The sequence below is a fragment of the Mus pahari genome, chromosome 18 (genome assembly GCF_900095145.1).
Source record: "Mus pahari chromosome 18, PAHARI_EIJ_v1.1, whole genome shotgun sequence".
NCBI lineage: Eukaryota > Metazoa > Chordata > Mammalia > Rodentia > Muridae > Mus > Mus pahari.
Window position 1 is genome coordinate 5,065,961 of NC_034607.1, and position 5,378 is coordinate 5,071,338.

The window sequence follows — 5,378 nt, forward strand, 5'->3', positions numbered from 1 at the left end:
TCACCCTGAGTACTTCTCAGGACACATAAGGTAGACTGATGTTTCTCAGGCTCCCTTCTCCAGACCCGTCACCTAAGGACTTTCCTTCCATTCTTCCTCCTGGTCAGATAGAGTCCGGTAGCTGAGAGGAAACCAGGAGTGTAGTGGAGAACAGGTGGCTCCTCACACTGGGTTCCTGGGCAAAGGAGACTGATGCCAATTGCAGCAAAGCACTCTTTGCTTTCTTTGTACAGTTTTCATTGTGTTACCACAGTGGCACCCAACTCATTCACACACCAGCTTCTGTCCCTATTAACTTTCTGTTTCTGATTTGGTTGTTCTCGTGGCAATGAATTCCTTCCTTTTCTCTGTCTCATTTCTGAATATCTTTATGTATTTCAGATACCTGTTCCTTTGCCCCTTTCTCTCTTTTGAGCTTTTCTATTTGCTATAAATTCTCCTAGTTTGTGTCATCCTGTTTTTCTTTTCTTTTCTTTTCTTTTCTTTTCTTTTCTTTTCTTTTCTTTTCTTTTCTTTTCTTTCTTTTCTTTTCTTTTCTTTTCTTTTCTTTTCTTGTCTTGTCTTTCCCCTTCCCTTCCCATCTCTCTCTCCTTCCTTCCTTCCTTTCTTTTTCTTTCTTTCTTTCTTTCTTTCTTTCTTTCTTTCTTTCTTTCTCTTTCTTTTTTTCTTTTTTTGAGACAAATTTTCTTTGTGTAGCCCAGACTGTCCTGGAACTCACTCTGTAGACCAGACTAGCCTATACCCAGAGATCTGCCTGCCTCTGTCCTGAGTGCTGGGATTAAATGTGTGTGCCACCACTGCCTGCCTGTCTTTCTGACATTTATTGGTCTGTACATTTTTTTTTTCTGAAGCTCTAATGTGTAAACATTGTACTACAAGACAGGGCAGGGGTTGGTCATCTGAAGAGGTCAATGATGGTCTGGTAATCACTCTCTTTATATTAGCATTTTACACCTGCGAAGTATTTTCCTTGGGCCAATTGTGATAGATATCTATCTGAACATTTGGTTTCCATAATATCTCTGCAATGATCATTCCAATTTTATCAATGATCAAACTGTGTCAGGGTAAATAACATGTTTTAGGCACCTGTTCAACGGATATTAGGATCAAGATTCCAGAGATCATTTCACTGACCTGGTGTTAAGAGAAATGCAGAAAGAGGGGAACTGTGGCTGACCATGGTCTGCTCCTGTTCAGAACTTGAAGGAATGAAACCACATGGCCACCTGATTCAGTATAGGTGTTAGAAATTCACCATGTTTAGGTCAGGCATTGTGGCAATGCCTTTCATGGCAGCCCTCAGGAGGTGGCGGAAGGTGGATGATGAGTTTGAGGATAGCATGGGCTACACAGTGATACCTTATTTCAAGAGCAAAAATGGGCACAGCAGTTAAAAGTGCTTGGTGCTCTTATTAACAGCCAGAGCTCAGTTCTCAACACCCATGTCAAGCAGTTCACAATAGCCTATGGATCCAGCTCCAGGGAACCCAAAGTCCTTTTCTGGCCTCTGCAAGCACTGACACACACATGAACACACACACACACACACACACATTCACACACACACTAAATGAAATCTTATTTTTTTTTAAAGCAACCTCCTCCAATAGCAAAGAAACAAACAAAATCTCTGGTTTCATTTGCCTTCCATCCTGAGGCTTGGTTGGTGAGTACACATCTGATATTTCACAGATGAGAAATATTTTACTTACCTTCAACTACAGAATATCTTCTTTGGCCAGCAATAATAGTCTGTCACCAAACTCTCAACAGGTGCTTAGTCCCCAACATGAACACCAAGAAGAAAACTGAATATAAGATTGCTCATCTCTGAATGGGTGCCTAGATCTCTAGTATTAGTAAGAATTGATAATGGTTACTACTAGGCACTTTTCTAAGTACAAGTATGTGCGATGAGTTAGATCTAGTGCATAGTATCTCTTAGTAAATAAATGTTAGCTAGCCTCTTCCTTGTTATGAGTATTTCCACTGTGTAAACTCAGCAAATACTACAAGCTAAGGCTAACCAAGCTGGTTATTAAACATCTGTTTACACACTTATCATTATCCTTTACAACTCTACATATCTGTACCTTCTTAATATGAGAAGTTGAAGCAAAGAAAGTTGAAATCAATAAGCTAAAGGAGTATATTTGTAAGCAATCAGAGTTGTGTAAACAACTATAATCCACTCTCTTTTCTATAGCACAAATGAGGTTAAGGTAGGGCAGAGTCATCTCTTCCATGAAGGTTTTTACAAACAGCGTTCCCCCTCAGTAAATGGAAAAGTTACTATCTGTTAGTGGTCCTGGTGGTGGAAAGCCTGGCATGGTATTTTGTGGAGAGTGAATCCCAGAATTCCTGTCCTGTGGAGAAACAGCTCATTAATTCAGCTGAGACCCAAGGGTTCCACAGCCCATAGACAATTAATTAGCGTGTAATTATGGTAAAGGGGCATGGGACTCTGGAGGAAGCATGCCAGCAATAGTCCCCACTGGAGTAGGTCATTAGTTCACCTACTACCTTTCTCTCAATAAGGTAGTATTTGGAATAACCAATGTCACATCTGCTCTTCTTCATCCACCATCCAGACATCTTCTTAGTTATTTCATATATCCATATAGGACTATACCATTAACACCTCTCAAATTCTTCCCTTTCTGCTTAATTCCTTTGAAATATTTTATATTGTACTAATAATACAGATACAAATGATCAAATCCTAGGTTTTTAGATGACTTGAGATATTTGTCTACCCCTCATCTAACGAATCATGAGAACATAGGTTCCACTAGACCAGTTCAAATGGTTATACTCAGACTGTGTAACTCAAATGTGTATATTTGGTAGTTCGCAGAATCCTACATTGGTTCTTTGGTATGTTGAGTGACAGCCATAGCAGTGGTAAACACACAAATCTACACTCTCTCCACAGAGGCAAGAGAACAGTGTTGTAATCCAGATTGTCACAGTGTAAAATGCTAAGCAGGATGTAAAGGGTGGTTGGCCCCATTACTTCAGCCATGTGATTAACTACTCTAATTATCTCCAAATCTTTGAGGTATCTTAGAGATGACGGAATCCCACAAAGGAAACTAAGGAATAGCCACAACTATAGTGGTGATGCCTAGGTTTCAAGAGTCTGCGTCTGCATCACCATCTTTCAGTCTTGCATGTACTGAATAGACTCTTTTCAAATGCTATCATGAAAAAGGACCAGACTCAGTTTAGATTTAAAGGTGTGTATGTAAGTCAACACAACAGTTTTTCTTCTAGTTCCTGTCAGAATTCTTTCATAACTGTGTTTCAGTGGAACACAGACAGTATCCTTTCCTTCAGGCAAACAAGCCTGCAATAGAGAATGTATTGATTTCTGTACTTTAACTTAGCCTTCTTCCCTCGATCTGTCCTTCTGTCTGCCCTTCTCCCTCCTTTCCACTCTCCTTCACTTCCTGGTTTTTACAGACAGAGTCTCCTTATGTATCCAAAGATGATCTGAAACTTTCAAGTCTTTCTAATGCTGATATTAAAGGTGTACACAGACTACTTGTCTGTAGTGTAGAGTGGCCAATTTTAAACTATAAATATGGTGGGGCTACGGTGAAGCGTATCTTTAACCCTAGCACTTAGGCAGAGGCAGGTGGATCTCTGTGAGTTCAAGTTCAGACTGGTCTACTTAAGATGTTCTAGGATAGCCATGGCTACATAGGGGGATCTCTCTCTCTCTCTCTCTCTCTCTCTCTCTCTCTCTCTCTCTCTCTCTCTCTCTCTCGGTTTTTCAAGACAGGGTTTCTCTGTGTAGCCCTGGCTGTCCTGGAACTTAATCTGTAGACCAGGCTGGCCTCAAACTCAGAAATCTGCCTGCCTCTGCCTCCCAAGTGCTGGGATTAAAGGCATGACCACTGCCCGGCAGGACCTTGTCTCAGAAATCTAACCAACCAACCAATTAACCAACCAGCCAGCCAGTCAGCCAGCCAGCCAACCATAAACAAATAAACCTAGAGTTGGAAAGAAATGCAGAGTTAAAAGTTACACACTGTTGTCTGTGCATGCTATAATATTTTATCATCTAGAAGTCATGAATATGAATAGTCATAGAACATAAAGTAAAACAACTTCAAAATTATGAGTTTAAATATTTATTATCTTTGTTTTAATATGGTTTATTCCAATATGAGTTTGCATAAATTAAAATTATAATGCTGTGTGAATGTATTTATAATGGTAATTCTCTTATTTTAAAGAATTAAAAAGGATTTTTATTTGTGTGTATGTTGTATAAGGGAGATGCCCAGAGGCCAGAATAGGGTTCAGGATCTTCTAGCCATGGAGTTACAGGAGGTTGTGAGCTGCCTGGTGTGTGTGTTGGAAATAGAACTTGAGTCCTCAGGAAGAGCAGGAAGTACTTTTAGTCGCTGAGCCATTTCCCCAGACTTTTATAAAAATTCCTTTTCTCCTCTAGGACACAGGAATGATTGTGGTGTTCTCTGGTAAAACGGCATTAGACATAAGCACAAATGAAGACAAAAAAGAACATTATAACAATATAAATATAACAAGATTTATATGAGGAAGAGAATATTAGTTGTAGCTACATGATGGTAATAACCATCTGTGAAAGGAGAAATTGGCCAAACTTGTGAACTTGTTTATGATCATGTTCTCATGAAAATTTTGAACACATTTTTTTCCAAATATGAAAAAGGTAATGCTTGCTAATCTAAATATTACCTGAAATAAAGTTCTAAAACTATGTTTGGAAATATTGATGAGGATTCACATGAAATATTTAAAAATTTAGGGAGTGAGAGAGATTGCTTAGTAGTTAGGCATGCTTATTGATTTTGTAGAGTACCAAGAATCAGTTCCTAGCCCACAGACTGCAGCTCACAACTTCCTGTGACTCCAATTTCTGAACATCTAACATTTTCATCTGGCCTCTGAGGATTCCTCCATAGACATCTCCACATCTCCACATTCAAGTACTCTCACATATACATAAAATAAATTTTAAAATGTAAAAAATATGAATTCACAGAAAATATTATTTCAAAAGAGTCTCTACACACATGTAGACACATGAACACACATGAACACACCTATATGACAATATGAAACTAGTAACAAAATTTTTAAAATTTAGAAATTAGTTTTCAATGGCCCATTAATCAAAATAGTTTAAAAGCCACACAAAATTAGCCCCTTTAATGTTAGAAAAACATTTCAGCTGCTCCTTCATAGATTCAAGATGGTTTAAAATACCATGTAGCACAAACTCATTACCTAAATTTGATTTTAAATAAACATTACTAAAATGCACAATATTACTAAAAATGTCTTCAAACATTGTACTTCAACTTCGATTTTTTTTTTTT